The sequence below is a fragment of the Geotrypetes seraphini genome, chromosome 12 (genome assembly GCF_902459505.1).
Source record: "Geotrypetes seraphini chromosome 12, aGeoSer1.1, whole genome shotgun sequence".
Taxonomy (NCBI): domain Eukaryota; kingdom Metazoa; phylum Chordata; class Amphibia; order Gymnophiona; family Dermophiidae; genus Geotrypetes; species Geotrypetes seraphini.
The window spans coordinates 110,965,817-110,985,606 of NC_047095.1; the positions used below are offsets into that span (position 1 = coordinate 110,965,817).

A 19,790-nucleotide genomic window follows, 5' to 3' on the forward strand; every position below is an offset into this window, starting at 1 on the left:
TTTTCCTGTACTAAATTCAGACTACGCCAATCAGGAACTGCGTGTCAAAGCAGCTCCTGATTGGTGTAGCCTGACTTTAGCAACAGGAAGAGGCGGTCAGAGCATACCGTGAGTGATTTTGCACCCGCCGGCGCCCCAGCTACTCTCTCCTGCCTATAAAAACCATATTTGCGGTTTTTCAAAATGTTCGGGGGTTTCTGGAACGGAACCCCCGCAAATTTCAGGGGAGTACTCTATATACAAATTTGCCAAATAATTGCCACCGCATTTTGGAAACTTCATAACAGAATTTTAAAAATCTTGCCTCAGAATTTACCTTGGGGGCTGTCTTTTTTTTTTTTTTTTTAACAAAGAATGAAGCTTGAGGGTACACTTCTCCCTCCATATTCGCGATTTCAGTATTCACGGTTTTGATTATTCACAGTTTTTAGCTTGCTGGCTCCTCCCCCAAAATGACATCAGCTTGCATAGAGAAATCACTGATTCCAAGCATTTACAGAGAAAATCGCTGATTCCCAGCACTTTCTTCACCATGTTTTGCCTCTCCTTCAGGAACAGGCCAGGTCTCCCATCATGTTATTTGCGGTTTCACCATATTCACGATGGTTTTTAATAGAAAACAGCAAATAACATAGGAAAAAGTTATTTGCGATTTTTCTGTATTTGCGGTTCTGTTAATTCCCTATCACAGCGAATACGGAGGGAGAAGTGTACCTATAAAAACAAAGAAGAAATCCAACGGTTCTGCAGTGAAAATTAAGTAGCATGATTCAGATAGAGAGTGGAGGGTTTTTTTTTAATATAAAGAATCAAAAAATTAGAACATTTCCAGACGTCTCCAGAATGACACACAAAAAAAGAGAAAACAATTTTTGCTTTTGAAACCCCAGGTTTTTAAAATTGGGTGCAACTTTTGTATTAAGATTCCCATGCAAATGTTTGGTTAATTTTAAAGGAATTAGGTACATTTTCTTTGATTCCACACAGCTGTCTAGATTTGCCCTCTCTTTTACTCAGGTGCGCTAACTGATTAGCGCGTGCTCACTGCTAACACGTCCATAGACTAACATTCACGCGTTAGCGTTTAGCGTGTGCTAAATCAATTAGTGCGCGCTAATCGGTTAGCGCACCTTAGTAAAAGAGGGCCTTGTTGTGGATAACGGAGTGGTGATAGCGAGCACCCCTACCAATAGACGAATACACCGCTCGTAATTAGGTAATTTTGGGTTTTACTTCAGGCTGTCTTTCTTTTCTTTTTTTTTTAAATTCCTTTATTATAATGAAGTAATAATATCTGACTTATTGTAAACTCCTTCTCCAAGGGCTCCTTTTACTAAGCTGCACTAGCGTTTTTAGCGTGCGCTGCCCCCCGCGCTATGTGGAAAAACTAACGCCAGATCAATGGAGGCGGCGTCTGGCACGCGCTAAAACCGCCAGCGCAGCTTAATAAAAGGAGCCCCAAGTAGTGTGGACTAATGTACGGTGGAAACATGTTATTACATTACATTAGTGATTTCTATTCCGCCATTACCTTGCGGTTCAAGGCGGAATGCATCCAAACTAAAAACAAGAGTTACATTTCAACTTTGAAGTAATAGAATAAACGATGAGATAAAATTTTAAGGGATAATTATGGGTTTTAGATAATGTTTGGTAACTAGAAAAAGTAGAGAGTACTAAGGGTTTATAGAGTGTTGGATGTTGTGCTGGATAGGTTTTTTGAAGAGTATGGTTTTAATTACAGGTACTTTAGTTAGATTGTGAGCCTTCGGGACAGTAAGGGAATTTTTCAAGTACCTTTCTTATTTCTAATCTTAATGTATATTTTCTGTAAACCGCTTAGAACCTAACGGATGTAGCGGTATATAAGAAATAAATTACATTACATTACATTACATTAATTTCTTTCTTGAAGGTTTTGTAATCTGTGGATGAAGATAATAGAGTGGTGAGCTGTTTGTCCAACTTAGCTGCTTTGGAGGCTATTAGGTTGTCATAGAGTTTTTTTCGTTTGACATTTTTGGATGGTGGGTAATAGAACAGTGAATGGGTTCTTCTGTGTCTGAGGAGGCTTGCGCCAGAAGACGTATGAGGAGAGACTGGAAGCCCTGAATATGTATACCCTAGAGGAAAGGAGAGACAGGGGAGATATGATTCAGACGTTCAAATACTTAAAGGGTATTAACGTAGAACAAAATCTTTTCCAGAGAAAGGAAAATGGTAAAACCAGAGGACATAATTTGAGGTTGAGGGGTGGTAGATTCAGGGGCAATGTTAGGAAATTCTACTTTACGGAGAGGGTGGTGGATGCCTGGAATGCGCTCCCGAGAGAGGTGGTGGAGAGTAAAACTGTGACTGAGTTCAAAGAAGCGTGGGATGAACACAGAAGATTTAGAATCAGAAAATAATATTAAAGATTGAACTAGGCCAGTTACTGGGCAGACTTGTACGGTCTGTGTCTGTGTATGGCCGTTTGGTGGAGGATGGGCAGGGGAGGGCTTCAATGGCTGGGAGGGTGTAGATGGGCTGGAGTAAGTCTTAACAGAGATTTCGGCAGTTGGAACCCAAGCACAGTACCGGGTAAAGCTTTGGATTCTCGCCCAGAATTAGCTAAGAAGAAGAAAAAAAAAAAAATTTAAATTGAATCAGGTTGGGCAGACTGGATGGACCATTCGGGTCTTTATCTGCCGTCATCTACTATGTTACTATGTTACTATGATTGAGGAGGATTGATTTAGTCTGTTATTCCAGTAAGTTGGGCTTTCTCCGTTGATAGCCTTGTAAAGTAAGCAGTAGAATTTGAAGTTCACTCTCGCTTCTATTGGAAGCCAATGCGAGTCATGGTATGCCTCTGTGATATGGTCATATTTTTTTAGTGAATAGACAAGTCTCAGGGCTGTATTCTGCACCGTCTGCAATTGCTTCATCATGGTCGCGGGACATGGTAGGTATAGTATGTTGCAGTAGTCCAGCATCCCAAGGATTAGAGATTGTACCAGTAGTAGGAATTGCTTCTTTTCGAAGAATGATCGGATTTTTCTCAGATTTCTCATGGTCATGAATGATGTCTTTATTATTTTGTTAATTTGGGGTTGCATGTTACAGCTTCTGTCACTCGTGATTCCAAGCAATTTTAAAGTAGGTTGTAAGATTAGTTATGTTTTCTTTTTTGTTTTATTAGGAACTTATTTCCAGTGATATTTTCCAAAATAATTTGTGATGTCGTAAAAATTGGAAATTCAATAAAGAATAAAATTTAAAAAAAAAAAAAAAAAAATCAAGTAGCAAGGACAGAAAGGAAAACTGCAGCGATGTACCGAGATCGGGAATTTTATTGAGAGTCAACAAATGTTGTTTTCCAAATAATAATAATAATAACTTTATTATTATATACCGCCAACAATCTTGCGACTTCTAGGTGGTTTACAGCAAAGAATATTGCAATGTACATCTGATAGTAACAGAATTAATGATAATAACAACAGTTATGTATTGTAGGGTCGTGAAGTACCTTGCGGTTTCCACAGGGTTGGAAGTTAGTGATTGGGGTTAACAGTTTACAAGAACAGATTTGGGGAGTGATTACGAGGGGGGTTATTGTCCTTGTTCGTTGCCTAGGTATTTTGTGAACAGGTATGTTTTCAGGTGTTTCCTGAATTCTCCATAGTTGTTTGTGTGTGTAATTAGTTTATCTAAGTCTTTGCCCCATAAGGCTGCTTGATAGGATAGAAGTGGTTGATGGTATCTCTTATATTCGCATCCTCTGGCTGGTGGGGAGACGAATTTCGGGTGTAATCTTCTCTCATGTCTGTTGGTTGGGTATGAGAAGAGGTCTGTTATGTATTTAGGGGCTAGACCTGATAGTACTTTGAAGCATAGACATCCCAGCTTGAATAATGGTTCTCGTAGCACACCGGGACCCGATACGGTCCGTGTTTCGAAGAAACGCTCCTTCCTCAGGGGTCCTAGCTGCAAAACGGACTGGGTGTGAGTAGAACCAAATGGAAACAGAAACCATAAAACACATACCCCCCCTCTTTTGCTAAGGTGCGCTAGCCGATTTAGCGCACGCAAACTGATTTAGCGCGTGCTGAACGCTAACACGCCCGTTATAGTTTGTGGACGCGTTAGCATTTAGCGCGGGCTAATATTTAGCGGGCGCTAAATCAGGTAGCGCACCTGAGTAAAAGGGGGGGGGCCGTAATTCTTAAAAATGCGCGACGTGTGGCTCCCGCGGGAAACGCTGGTCAGTGTCAAACTGTCAGCAAAAGTTGAGGGCACCTACCTATAACACAGTGGTCTCAAACTCGCGGCCCGGGGGCCACATGCGGCCCGCCAGGCACTATTTTGAGGCCTTCGGTATGTTTATCATAATCACAAAAGTAAAATAAAACAGTTTCTTGATCATATCTCTTTAGCTATAAATGACAATATTATTATTAAGACTTAGCCAAAAGGAAAGATTTATAAACTATAAAGAGTTTTACCTCATGCAAAATTGTCATTTCTTTAATAAGACATTAACTATTTTTTTCTGCGGCCCTCCAAGTACCAACAAATCCAAAATGTGGCCCTGCAAAGGGTTTGAGTTTGAGACCACTGCTATAACAGGATAACGGAGCTCAATGAGGAGCCAAAAAAAAAAAAATCTCAGTATCGCAAGAACTCAAAGCTGGAGTCTCTGCCCCTAGGTGAGAGTTTCAGGGAGAGGATTCAAAATAGAAGGGAAATACACCTGTGCTCTGGAAGAAGACACGGTGACTCCCCCCTCGCTATAGTAAAGGCAATGTGGATCTCTCTGTTGCATCTATCTACGTGTATTCTGTCCCCTTCCTTGCCGTCATGCCTAGCCCTTCGGGATAATCCTCTTTCCTCCTGTAAATCCTCTCCCTGGAGCAGTAAGGATTTTACACAGAGATATATACAGTACATACACACGGAAGAGGGAGGGGGAGAGAGAGACATGTGAGAGGGAGTGACAGGAGGAGGGACACGCATTAGATAGACAAACTGAGGCAGGTGAGCTTGGGGATTTATCAGCGAGGATTCTGAATGTGTGCCGCAGTACCTTGCATCATTGGAATAATAATTATCTAAATCATTTTTTTTTTTTTTTTGGTAACAGAAAAGCACCTGTTTTAAATTTAAAGCAGGCTAGTTCTTCCTTCTTCCTGTCTTTCTCTCCACCTATCCCAATTTTTTTTTTCTGTATCTGGTTTGGCTCCTTTTGCTTGGATGGTTCTGTTCAAAAAACAGTGGAGGGTACAGGGACACAGAGAGAGGAGGGGGGGAGGAGAAATAGAACAGAAGAGAATGGAGAAAGCGAGAAGAATGAACCGATTCAGGGTCCAACAGGAGCAAAATACAAAAGAAAATGGAACAGGCAAGGAACAGAGAATCGTGAAGGAAAAAGAGACATGGAGGGAGAGAAAGAGGGATGGGTATAGAAAGACAAGAGAGAGAAGGGAGGGACAGAGAGAGTAATGGAGGGAGGGGGGAGGGAGAGAGAGAGAGAGAGAGAAGGAGGAGCAACCGAGAGAGGGATACCAGCGAGCCCTGGGAGAGAAGGAGGGGTCTGGTATTGCTGCTGATGAGGGTGTGTGTGTGTGTGTTGGATGCTTTTTGCTACTCTGCTGATAGCTTTTTTTATCTCTCTCTCTCTCGGAAACAGGACTGAGCATCTGTGCCTCCCGCACCCAAACCGTCCTTCTGCTGCCTGGATGAAAGCAGCGCCTGGGGTGTGCAGCAAAGAGGATTGCAAATTTGGTCTTCCGAGTGCTGGTGGCAGCGTGAGCCAGCACTGCCGTCTGCAGAGAAAGGGCAGCAGCTGCCACAGCTAAGCCCAGCCTGATCCCGGAAGAGAAAGCAGATCTTCTATGGGCGAAGTAAGAGTCGGGGGATCTTTCCTCTTGTCGCTTCAGCATATTTCAGACTTTACACTGCCGTAGAGCAGCATTTAGCCAAGGACATCTTTCTGGCACAGCGCAGGACTTCTTTCTGGGATAAAGCGCTGTCCTTCCAAGGACTTCTGTTATACAGCACAATCTTTCTAGGATACATCATCCAGCCCAAGATTTTTCCGTGGCATACAGCAACTAGCCCAGGACTTCGGAACAGAATACAGCACAGTTTGTTACTCACAGGACCCCCCCCCCCCCCTTGCAAGTGAACAGCAAAATGCGCATAGGGGGAATTTCATTCCTAGGCTGCCTGATTTGAAAGCACATTTGGGCTGCCCACTTTGAGCTTGCCATGAAGTGGACATGCCAAACCTTTTTTGTTTTTAAGAAGCTCTTACGAATTGGAGTCCTTTTGGCATCTTAGGTGCGTTACACACCTTTACTCATTCAATAACACAGTTCTTCAAGACAGTTGTCCGATTATACAGCACTAATAATCCCAGAACTTCTCTTTGGAATACAGCACAATTCAGTTTAGGATTTTTCTTGTGGATTCCGTATAATCCTCCTAGGACTTTTTTTCTGGGGAGGGGAAAGAAGCAAACCCATAGTCCAACCTAAGATTTCTTTTTGATATACAGGACCATCCATCCCAGGACTTGTCACTGACACAAAGCACTGTCCATACGTGGACCTCTCTTTGATATAAAGCACAATTTGTCCCAGACCACCTCGCTGACATATAGTACAATCTGAGAGAACTTTTCTCTGAAATGCAGCACAGTCCATCTGAAAAGACATTTTTATTCTCGATAAAATAGTAGCATTTATGAATCCTTTACGTCTTCTTTGTAAAATTCAGCGCTTTTCAACTCTCCCAGGGCCTTGCTCCAGAATATAGCGCCTTCCAGTTATTCCAGGATTACCAACTGAAGTCTAGAATTATGTTTACAAAATACAGGATCCCTTCATGCATCCCAGGTCCTATCTTCAAAATATAGCACCTGACTTCCATCCCAGAGTCATTCTGTGGAATATAGACTTATCTGCACCTTTTGGGACCTCTTTCTGCAGGAAGCAAGATCATCTTTCTACTTCAGGAATATTTTCTGGCATGTAGACATATCTGTCCACTTCAGGACCTCGCTCCAAAATATACTAAACTTTTTCCATCCTAGAACTTCTCTCCAGAATACAAAAATACCAGTTACTCCAAAGGTTTCTCTTAAGAGCACAGAAAAAAATAACCCCCAAACTATCCATCACCGGATATCTCTCTAAATTACTGAAATTTTTAGGCATTTCACAGTTTGTACAGTACACAGTACCATCTATCAGTTTCAGGGCCTCTTGCCAGAATAAACCCAATTTATCTGTGTTAAAGTTTTTATCTGGAATTCAGCATCATTTGTTTACGATAAGGTTCCTCTGGGCAAAATACAACCCCAGTTCTCTGTGCTAGGAGCTCTTTCTGTCTATGATCCAGGACCATTTTGTAACACAGATCACATCTATCCATCACACAACATCTCTCTCTAGGATACAGCACCGTCTATCTGATTCAGGACCTCTCCTTTCTGAGGAATACAGCTCCCATTGCCAACCCAAGATCCACAGGATACAGCATCATTTACCAATCTCAGGGACTCCATCTGGGATAGGGTTGGGTCCAGGAAGTAGTTTCACCTTCCACAGATGTGTACAACAGGAAAATGAGAACTGCCTTCCTTTTAGTGGTTGTTTAGAGGTTTCGTCTTTCTGTCTTCCCTGATGGCCTTCATCTGTGACTCCTCAGAGTACCCATGAAAGGTAAGAACCACTGAAGAATGTCTTCTTTTTACAGGAACCTTAACATACAAAACATTTGGGTGCATGGGATTCAATTTCATTCAGTTATGGAACATACAAGCCTAGAAAGAAAGGCTGATGATCCAAATGAAAAGAGTAAAACAGGTTGAACTTCCCTCTCTCACTGTTGGGTACTGAAGGTCTGAATGAGAGGAAGACTGTTTTCTGAATCGGTGAAGGCAGTTAAGAGCATAATATAAAAGGAAGGCTGAGGTGAGTGCTAGATGTGGAGAGGCCCAAGGTGCGAGAAAAGGGTTTGAAAGCTGCGGTTGGGGGAGTCGTAGAGCAGAATTGAAGGCCTGTGCTTCAAAAGCATTGCTGAATGGTGCAAGTCTGGGTACAGAAGGCGGGCTAGGTATTGCAAGTCGAGATGAAAGAAAGGGTGGGTGCCGAAATGGTTCTGGATGGCCAGTGCTGGATGTTTAAAGGTCAGAATGTGAGCAGAGGGCCAAGCAAGATGTACTATTGGTTCATTGATGGGCCTAAGGCAGGGGGTGTCAAACTCAGGCCCACAGGCCAAATCTGGCCCACAGTGTAATTAAATTTGGCCCTTGAGAAAATACTAAAGCTAGAGCTGGCCTGCCAGTAGACAGTTTTTTGACCCAATTGGCCACGTCTGACGTTTTTACAAGTTCCCGTGGCGTTCTCCGGCTCTCTTCACAGTCTCACAATGCGTTACAGTGGCACTGGACTCTTCTGCAATTGCTTTTTTGGTAAGTGTTGATTTTTTTCATCATTTTTTCTTCTTTTTAATCCCTTGTTGTATACAGTGTTCCCCCGCAAGTTTGCGGACTCACTAATTCACGGTATTCTCTGACCGCCTCTTCCTGTACTAAAGTCGGGCTACACCAATCAGGAGCTGCGTGTCAAAGCAGCTCCTGACTGGTGTAGCCTGACTTTAGTAACAGGAAGAGGCGGTCAGAGAATACCGTGAATTAGTGAGTCCGCAAACTTGCGATCAGAGCATACTACGAGTGATTTTCTTCACTCACTAGCGCTCCAGCTGCCCTCTCCTGCCTCTCCTGCGTTTTGACAGGCGAAGAAACGTATTCATGGTTTTTTGAAATTCACTAATATCGGGGGAGTACTGTATATACCTCTTTTGATCACGTTCTAGTTTCGGCGTTTTGTTTTCTGGTACTTATTCTTTTCTTGTGCTAGTGTTTTTTTCTGTATTCCTATTCATTTTCTCTGCTTCATGTAATGGTTTTTATTATGATTAAATTTTACGCTTTTTCAAACATAAGTTGCTAATTCACATGGTATTTTATTTCATCCCTTTGTAGTTTTTCCGTGTTAAGTTTGGCTCAGCTGTTTTACATCAATCATGGGCTAGTTGTACCTTGCAACAACCAGAGTGTCCTTCAATCCGTCTGGTGAAATGACGATCTTTATTGTTCAAACATCAAATTGACTTGACATGCGCATGTTTTGGCCAACAGGCCTGCCTCAGGAGTCTTAAAAGTCACTAATGATGATATACGAGGTATACTGACACTCGAATGAATCTGACCACAAATCAATCAAAGAAGAGTGTCATGCCACAAGGAAAACGAATGCATTTCATTTGAGTGTCAGTATACCTCGTATATCATCTTTAGTGGCTTTTAAGACTCCTGAGGCAGGCCTGTTGGCCGAAACATGAGCATGTCGAGTCAATTTGTCAATTTGATGTTTGAACACTAAAGATCGTCATTTCACCAGACGGATTGAAGGACACTTTTTTAGTGCACATCATTCTCTTTTGGACAATTCCACTCTGGTTGTTGCAAGGTACAACTAGCCCATGATTGATGTAAAATAGCTGAGCCAAACTTAACACGGAAAAACTACAAAGGGATGAAATAAAATACCATGTGAATTAGCAACTTATGTTTGAAAAAGCGTAAAATACCACTCTGGTTGTTGCACACACAAGCGTAAAATTCCACTCTGGTTGTTGCACATTTGTGTCTGTGATGTTGTTTTTTCCCCTGTGTTTTTTCTTGACTAGTTGTACCTTGCATCATTGTTTTTTAAACATATCATTTTTTAAAATATATTGTTTTTTTAAACATATTGTCTACAGTTTCCTTTTGGAGTTGTCCACGTTTTTTCAGTAAATATCAAGGTTGGCCGGCGGCTTTGTCCAGGTTTTTAATTTTAGCCCACTGTGTATTTGAGTTTTGATACCCCTGGTCTAAGGTGAGGGATCAAAGTGGGACAGGTTAAGAAGACGGGAAGAGCTCTGTTTTGAGATCAACACTAGGTGCTTAGGGTAAGAGTTTGAAAGGAAGAATGGTAACGTTGCTGGTGTGATCAACGTGGGATTCTGAGGGTAAAAACAGACAAGGGCAATAAACACTAGGGTCGGTGCTAGTTATTGAGGGCCATGGTGTACAAAAAGAATGGAAGAGATTTTTTTACTGGGATTGTTATTGGGTATTAAGGATCAGGGTTTGAGGTGGATACACTGAAATAAGAACATAAGAACATCCTGCCCAGCAGTCTGCTCATGCGGCGGCCTCCAGGCTCTAAATGAGTCCAGCCTCACCTGCGTACATCCCAGTTTAGCAGGAACTTGTCCAGCTTAGTCTTGAAACTCTGGAGGGTGTTTTCCCCTACAACAGACTCCGGAAGAGCGTCCAGCTCTCCACCATTCGCTGGGTGAAGAAGAACTTCCTTACGTTTGTACGGAATCTATCCCCTTTCAACTTTAGAGAGTGCCCTCTCATTCTCCCTACCATAGAGAGTGTGAACAGTCTGTCTTTATCTACTAAGTCTATTCCCTTCAGTATTTTGAATGTTTCGATCATGTCTCCTCTCAATCTTCTCTTTTCAAGGGAGAAAAGGCCCAGTTTCTCCAATCTCTCACTGATGGATATACTGAAATCAATGATTGATGCTCAGAGTTAGTTTTGGAGCAGATGGGTGGACTGGTTTAGCTATGGATTCACGAGTAGATGCTTTATAGGCCACCCAAATTTGGGCATGGAGCCCAGATGGGCATGGAAATCTAATTAGTCAATTGGGCGCTGACAACCCATTAATGACAGTAATTTGAGCTGATTGTCACTTCATTGGCACTATTTTGGATATGCATGCACATCTGCCTATGCACTATTCTATAGCCCAAAATGTCTTGTTCGTGGGCAGTTTAAGGGGCATTCCCAATATTTAGGTGCAGTGTTATAGAATACTGGGGTTATGCACCCAACTTGTGCGGCAGGATTTATACTGGGGGAGAGTGTGGCACAGTGGTTAAAGCCACAGCCTTAGCATCCTGGGGTGGTGGGTTGAAATCCACACTACTCCTTGTGACCCTGGGCAAGTCACTTAATCCCCCCCCCCTTATCGTTCCAGTACATTAGATAGATAGTGAGCCCACCAGGACAGACAGACAGAAAAATGCTTGAGTACTTGAATAAATTCATGTAAACCATTCTGAGCTCCCTGCTCTAAGCGTTATTCTGTAAAGGGCACTCAGTCTGGAATGCCCTTTATAGAATAATGTTTAATGTGGATTTTCCTCACTGTCTAAATCTGAGTTGAATCTGGCCCTCAATGTTTAGTGTTGGTTGATCAGAGGTATGCAGAGGGTTAGCCACTATTTGAAAGTTAGTACTAACAGGGCAATGCTATAAGTTACACGCTAACAGTTACGTACCAATTACATGGGTAATTCATTAGAATAATTGCATATATGCATACAAACGCATAAATGCCAACATTCCACCTGAGCACTTATGTAAATATGTGGGTATCTGCATATTTTACAGATAATGGGTAGAATCTGGGCAGGACTCACATTTACAAGTGTAACATCAAAAAACTATAAGATGCCTTGGTATCTCTGGCAATTTGGCACACATTGCCAGAGGATGTGGTAAAAGCAGTTAATGTAGCTGGTTAAAAAAAAAAAAAAGGTTTGGACAAGTTCCTGGAGGAAAAGTACATGAACTGCTGTTAGACAGACATGAGAGAAGCCACTGCTTGCCCTGGATTGGTGGCATGGAATGCTGCTACTATTTGGTTTTTTGCCAGGTACTTGTGACTTGGATCGACCTCTTTGAAGACAGGCTATTTGAAGATGGACCATTGGTCTGACCAAGTAAAGCTATTCTTATGCTCTTATATGAGCCAATTATAGGACAGTCGAGCCATTGTGGCATCAATGATGAGGTTGTCTCTTAGGCATTGGTGGAATGAGGCATTATGACATCACATTCTTAGCTCTGGAATACAGCTACTATTTGGGTTTTTGCCAGGTACTTGTGACTTGGATTGGCTTCCGTGAAGACGGGATACTGGGCTAGATGGTCCATTAGTCTGATCCACTAAGGCTATTCTTATGTTCTTATATGCCAGCTCTAAGGCTGGTGTTAACTGCTCACATCTAATTTCTAGGCCTGTATTTTCACTATTATGCTAGTATTATATAAAGGGAAGTAGGCACCTTTTTTGTTTTAATTGAATAGACTTCTACAAAGTGCCCAGTTACAGAATTGACCCCCAAGAGTTACGATGTTAGAGACAGATGGAAAAAAATTGTCTTTTGCCATCATTATTGGGCCTCGAAGGTCAGAATGTCGAGGAATGGTGGAAGAACTGAATTTTGGTCTCATTGTTAGGTCTTGAGGGTCAAAATATAAGAGAAGGCGTAGGAGAGCTATGATTTGTGTTTATGATGGATGTTTAGGGCTCTGTATTCTTTAGTCAGTAAAACAATCTGGGAATTAGGATATGAAAGGAGGAACAGGATAGCTGTTCTGGTTTGAGAGTAAGGGTGTGTAAATTGTCCTCCAAGAGGGGATGGAGAGCTTCTATACTCAGTTTGTAGAGCGTTGGTTGTTGTATTGTGAGATAATAGTGGGATCCTGAGTAGAGCTTACTCTAGGGCAGGGGTGCCCACACTTTTTGGGCTTGCGAGCTACTTTTAAAATGACCAAGTCAAAATGATCTACCAACAATAAAATTTTAAAAAAAACATAAAGCACACTGTACACAGAGAAAATGTTAATTATCATTTATATTCCGGGGGTTTTTTCAAAGAGGACAAGGCAGATGACTCTATGCACTGTCGCCTCAGTAACAACCATACAAAAATAGACAAATATACCCCCCTCCCTTTTTACTAAACCGCGATAGCAGTTTTTAGCACAGGGAGCTGCGCTGAATGCCCTGCGCTGCTCTCAATGCTCATAGGCTCCCTGCACTAAAAACCTCTATTGCGTTTTAGTAAAAGGGTGCCATAGTGCAAAATATAGACAGCAGATATAAATTCTCAAAACGGACACATTTTGATCACTAAATTGAAAATAAAATCATTTTCCTACCTTTGTTGCCTGGTGATTTCATGAGTCTCTGGTTGCACTTTCTTCTGACCGTGCATCCAATATTTCTTCCCTTCTTTCAGCCTGTATGCTTCCTCTTCTCCAGACCTCATTCCCTCCCCAAACTTTTTTTTCCTCTCTCCCTGCCCTTTCTTTCTTCCTGCCTCCCTTTCTTTTTTTCTCTCTTCATGCCCCCTTTCTTTCTTTCTCCCTGCCCTCCCCCAAGTCACTGCCGCCGCCATCAGGGAACAGGCCCCCAAACTACCGATGCCCCAAGCTCTCCCTGCAGATTAGAAACGTTGGGCCGACCAGCATTCCTCTCCCTGACGTCAATTCTGCCATCGGAGAGGAAGTTCCGGGCCAGCCAGGCAGTGATTGGCTGGCCTGGAACTTCCTCTCCGACGGCAGAATTGACGTTGGGGAGAGGAAGGCTGATGGCCCGGTAGACTGTGAAGGCAACACGAGTTTATCATGGAGCCCGGGATGGGCTACGCGATCGACTCACTTTGGCTTCGCGATCTACCGGTCGATCGTGATCGATGTATTGGGCACCCCTGCTCTAGGGGTTGTAGGGCCTAGAGTGATTCAATTAGAGCAGGACAAATCAAAGATTAAAGTAAGATGGAATTGGTGTGGAAATTATATCTCCTGCCCTGACCTATGAATGATATATACCTCAGGCATTGGGAGTGCCAATGAACTGGAAATTATAGCAGCTCACACTGCGGGCAAATCAGAACCAGACAAGGAGGTACCATGCTAAATCTGATATTCAATCTCAATGGAGAGGGAGGAATCTCTCCTTGCACTTCAAGATCTTAGTGTAGGGGGTCCCTCTATCATCCTTCAGTCTTTAGGCTGGTGCACTCTGGCTGAGTCACCCTGTATCCACCTATTGTCCATTCCAGCCTGCATAGAGAGTTACTTTTTTAGATGCTTAATTGGAAACTATGTGGATAGAATATCTTTTATAAAGTGGATTTCATCTGCTAAGAAAGGATCTTCAGGGAGGCACAAATTGATAGGGGAACATTTTGGTGCAACTCACTGAGAATGCTTTTTTTCTCTCAATATGACCAAGGGGCTCATTTTCAAAAAAGAAAAACATCCATAAAGAGTAGTGCTGTCCGATTCAGGAAAAAAAAATTTGATTCGATTCAGCCTATTGAATTGATTTTTCGATTCGATTCGATTTTCCTGCCCAATTGGGTGGTTTTTTCCCCAATGGTGGGTTTATTTTATGGCCTCTTCACCCCCTTTGCCCTCTCCTAACCACACTGGTCCTGTGGTGTAAACAAAATAAAGAAACAAAAAGGGCTTTTCCTCTCTCTGTTAAATCCTAGCTCACGTTTGCGGTCTAACACCAGCTCGGGCAGGATACACGTTTCAGATCTGACATATTGTAATCACGAAACAGAAAATAGAATTATTTTTTCTACCTTTTTGTTGTCTAGTCATTATTCAAATCTTCTTGGTCCCAGGCTCTGGTTGTTTTCTGATAACTTGCTTGTCAGGGTCGCCTTTCTTCTTTCTCCGTGCTAACCATCCATCTTCTATCTCTGTCCTCCCCTTCCGTTTCCCTTCCCTCCCCCAGAGGTCTGGCATCTTTCCTTTTTTCCATCCACAGATTCACCTTTTCTCAACTACCCTTTCATCAAGCATCTCTCCCTCCTTCCACACCACCCCAGGGTCCACCATCTCTCTCTTTCTGTTCCTTTCATCCCTAAATCCCATTGTTGACCATCTCTCTCCCTCTCCTCTGTTTTTAGACCCATTATTTCTTCCCCCAAAGTCTGGCATATGCACATCTCTTTGAACTCCCCCTTCCCTCCCTCCCTCCACCAGGGCCCCCTCCCCTGAAGGTCTGTCCCCCCTGAAGGCCTGCCTGTCTCCCCTGAAGGCCTGTACCAACCCCCCGAAGGACTGCACCCCTCCTGAAAGTCTGCCTGCCTGTCCCCCCTGAAGGCCTGCACCTCCCCCCCTGAAGGACTCCACCTTTCCCCTGGAAGGCCTGCGTGTTTGTCCCTGACCTCCCACGCATCCCTTTACCTAATTCCAGCAGGGAGCAGCCTGAAGAAAAGATAGCGGGTATTTTAGCAATCCTTGCAGGTTGCCATAGGCCTCAGGAGCTGTCGTCCCTCTGCCGCGGTTCCACCCCTCCTCTGACGTCAGAGGCAGGATCGTGGCAGAGGGACGACAGCTCCTGAGGCCTATGGCAACCTTCAAGGACTGCTAAAGAACCCGCGATCCTTTCTGCAGGCTGCTCCCTGATGGAATTAGGTAAATGGAGGCAGGGGAAGCCGGACACTGCAGTACTTCGACTGACCCTCCACCCTCGGCCTCTAAAGGAGGAGCGGCAGCAGCCAGCCAGCAAGAGGCAGCGCTGCCAATCCTGCTTTAGGGGGCAAGGGGGTGGGTCAGACAATGAATCAGGAGGCTGATTTTTTGTTTGTTTGTTTTTGAATCGATTCAAATTGATTCACCTGAAACGAATCGGTGAATCGATTCGAATCGTGAATCGGGCAGCACTAATAAAGAGGCAAATAGACATCTGTTGTATGTATAGATCTCAAGGGGGCATGTTAGAGAAGCATGGTTTGGGTGGCACTAGGGCATGCTTATGCCTTGGACGTTTTTCTGCCATAATCGAACATTTTTCAATAAGTACAGGGCTGTGATTGGGCCGAGCAGTCACTACCTATCACCTGTCCACTACCCAAGTGCTTCCGATCTCCTTTCTTGTAAACTCTGTTCTTTCAGACTCGCTTCAGTCACACTATTCTAAAAATATACATGAACCTTCCTGGTCTCTTGGGCTACCTCTTCACCAGTTTCTTTGGTCATCACCAGTCACTCATTCTCGGGCCACCTCTCTAGGTTATCAGGCTGCTTCCTAGGGGGTCCTCTGACAGCTCCCAGTACCATTTACTGGTAGTCACCACTGGTCCCTCTGCCAGTCACTCGCCAGCCCCCACAGCCTTTGAAGGGTCACCGCCGGTCCCTTGCGCCCTTGCCTCTTGGGTCCCCACTGGTCCTGGAAGCTCTTCAACGGCCCCTCTGCCAGTCATCAAGCCTGGGATACCCTGTTGGTCACCCCAAGATCTACCGAGCCCTCTGGTTACTTCACTCCTCAGCTGGTCACCACCAGTCATCTCCATTGGTCTCTCCACCAGCCACAGTCAACCAGGACTCCACCGGTATTCTGGTCTCTCCACAGACCCTCTGGTCACCAAGCATTCCCTGAGGACTGGTCACTCAGGCACTCTCTCTCTGTTTGTGTGGATTTTGGAAGTCCTCAAGCTTGGGGGCCACATCTTGAGGACCTCTGCGCATGCATGTACATTATCGCAATGACATCATATGCATGTATGCGCATGTCATCACATTGACGTACACGCATGTGCATAGGCCCTACAGAAGCAACTCCGAGCTCGGGGAAGGAGATTGGAGGTTCATGGGAGGGGGAGGGGGCGGGGCAGGGGCAGAATGGGGCAAGCCAGGTGTCCTCTTTTTTTAAAAAGGAAATCTGGAAACCCTAAGGAGGTATAAGGCTGAAGGTTCACTTAGGACACTCAGTACCTTTGTATTCACCCTGGAGAAATCCTAAAAGTAGTGTACATACTCTACTATAGGTCAAGGGCAATTTTAGACCTAAAAATGGGATAAAATCCCTCGATTCATGTGTCGTTCGACCCTGACTAAAGCCAGCACCTCTTTCACTGCCCCTTCCACTTCTGTGGAAAGCTGTTCCCTCTCTTCCTGCCCCTGCCAGCCTAGGAATCTCCACCACCAAAGTAGCTCAAACCGTGAAGCCAAACAGGAAGCTGAATCACTTCCTGTTTGGTGGAGGGAATCATAGAGAGTACTCCGGGGCAGGCTGTAAGCTACTTTTTGCAGGTACCAGTGGGGATTCCTGGGTTGGCAGGGGCAGAAAAAAAAGAGAACAGTTTTACACCAGAGGTGGAAGGGAGAGAGAAAAAGATGCTGGCCCAGGTAGGGTCCCTTGGATAAGTCTATCCTGTTTTTTTCCAGGGCTTTTTTATTCCAAAATTTCTTGGACTTACAGTCAAGTATATACGATATGGGGCTCATAATCGAAACAGAAATATGTCTAAACACCCACCCAAATCGGCACTTGAATGATCTAAAACAGTGTTCTTCAACCACCGGTCCATGGACCAGTGCCGGCCACAGAAATTTCCTGCCGGTCCACAGGGCCAGCACGTGCATCAGGCTCAAAACAGTGTTCTTCAACCGCCGGTCCACGGTGTGATCGATGTGGAGTTATCTTCGAGTCAACTCCCTCTTCCTAACTGATTCAGTGCACAAAGCCACGGGCAGTGGCTCCTACAGGCATCCTGTGCCTGAACCGGAAGCCTTCTCTCTGACGTTGTGGGGTCTGGCCCACGACTTAGCCCAGTGTTCTTCAACCGCCGGTCCACGGTGTGATTGATGCGGCATTATCTTCGAGTCAGCTCCCTCCTAACTGATTCAGTTCACAAAGCCACAGGCAGTGGCTCCTACGGGCATCCTGCGCTTGAACCGGAAGCCTTCTCTCTGATGTAGCAATGTCAGAGGGAAAGCTTCCAGATGAGGCAAGGGACGTGCAAGGTGCAACTAGTACTATTATGGGGGCGGGGTCTGGGGGTGGAGATTGGATAGAGATGGGCGGGGTCTGGCCCACGATTTAGCCCCGTGTTCTTCAACCGATGGTCCACGGACCGATGCCGGTCCACAGATTAATTCTTTTATTTCTGCCGATCCATAGGTATAAAAAGGTGGAAAAACACTGATCTAAAAGACAGGTCGTCCAAGTGCCGATAATCGAAACGGGTTTTTAGATGTATCCAGAGACTTTGTAGGCCTCTGAATCCCACTGTGCGCCCAGAGCTGAAAAGGATGTTTTTGAAGGTGTGGTTAGGGTGGGATGTGGACGAGACATGGGACAACCTAGACTTAGTCGTACCTTAGAGATAATCGAAAGTTTTACAAGGCTGCCTGGACGGAACTTAGACATTGTGATTTAGGCAATCTAAAAACAGGTCCAGGTGCCCAGAAGGTATCCAAAGTGACCAGATAACCACAGCAGACACAAAATACAGACCCCCACACACTCCCCCAGTGATCACTAACCCCCCCCCCCACATCGCCATAAAAATCGGAATAAAAATGTACATCCCTGTTTCCAGAACATTAGCACTTGGCATAGGAAAGCCTAGTAGAGCTGCACAGAGGTGACTTAAGTAGTCTGGGGGTGGGGGTGGGCTAGTGAACCATAGAGAGGCCCATAAGCCACTCTAACCACTGCATTCATGGTGAAAAATGTGAGTCCACCAAAACCCTACTGTACTGCCATATAGGTGGCACCTGCAGCCATAAGGGCTATTGGGGTTATGGACAGGTGGGTATAGTAGGTTTTGGGGGCTCACCACGACCTACAAGGGAGTTGTGGTGAGATGTTTATGTGGCACCCTTTTTGTGAAGTTCACAGCAGTGTAATGTAATGTAATGTAATTTATTTCTTATATACCGCTACATCCGTTAGGTTCTAAGCGGTTTACAGAAAATATACATTAAGATTAGAAATAGGAAAGGTACTTGAAAAATTCCCTTACTGTCCCGAAGGCTCACAATCTAACTAAAGTACCTGGAGGGTAATAGAGAAGTGAAAAGTAGAGTTAGAGGAAAAATAAAAATAAAATAAACATTTTAACAAGTGCCCTGTAAGGTGCCCCACTACTCTGTTGCCTTGTCTGGGTGGCCAGTCCATCGCTTTGCTGGTCCTTCCCATGTCCAAAAGGTCTTGTCCTAGGCATTCTAGTCAGAGAGGGACAAGGAAAGAGCAGGTTGTTCTCTCTTTTAATGTTTTTGTATGTGAACTAAAAGACACCAACGGGAAGGAGAGACCACACACATCCAAGACACTAAGGGCGGCTAGTACGGGCATACATTGCTGTGCATTCAGTTGCCCTCCTAGTTACATGGAATTTCGAATATCTTTAGGAATACCAGCCTTTCTACCAAGTCTGGAGCTGGTCATGAACGAAGTGGTCCCACAATATCCCTAAAAAAAACTTAGGGGTCCTTTCACTAAGGCGTGCTAATCGATTTAGTGCACACTAAATGCTAACTCGTCCATAGAATATAATGGGCGTGTGAGCACATAGCGCGCGCTAAATCGGCCAGCGCGCCTTAGTAAAAGAGGGGGTTATAGTGAAAATATCAAGTTCACTCAAACCATAAATATCGCAACTAACAAGAGAGCAAACCTCTACAATATATTCAAATTATTCAGACTTCATACACCCTGGGAAGTACTCGAATACTTTCATACCCATTGCTGGGGTGGCGTATTCATCGTCGGTCTGTTGTACGTTAATGAGAAGACGTGCATTCAAAGCAGCATCAACATGGAGAAGCACTTGACTTAAGCCCAACGGTTACGCGGCCGTTTCACATTGGTATCCTCATTAAAAGAAAAGGTGCACCATTTAATAACAGAAATCTATTTCACAGGAAAATTAAAGGAAGAAAACATCTTCCTTCTAGATAAGCATCTTTTTCAAATCGGGCTCCTCAATTTGAGAATAGCTATCTCGACCAACAAAATAGGGGTTCATAGTCTAAAGCGCGCGAGGACAAAGGCACGCAGACAACTGAGCGCAGGACTTAATCGCGCCGAAGAAAAACTGTATTTTAAAGGGCTCCGACGGGGGTGTGTTGGTGGGGA

The 19,790-nt window shown here is 44.2% G+C and overlaps 1 protein-coding gene across 1 annotated transcript in view; it reads left to right on the forward strand.

The window, feature by feature from the left end:
• LOC117346299 (gamma-aminobutyric acid type B receptor subunit 1-like) overlaps positions 1–19,790 on the forward strand; it is a 177,281-nt gene that overhangs the window by 59,620 nt on the left and 97,871 nt on the right. Inside the window, exon 2 of the mRNA XM_033915699.1 lies at positions 5,672–7,709. The gene's annotated coding sequence lies outside the window, so the exon portion shown is untranslated. The remainder of the gene's footprint in view (positions 1–5,671; positions 7,710–19,790) is intronic.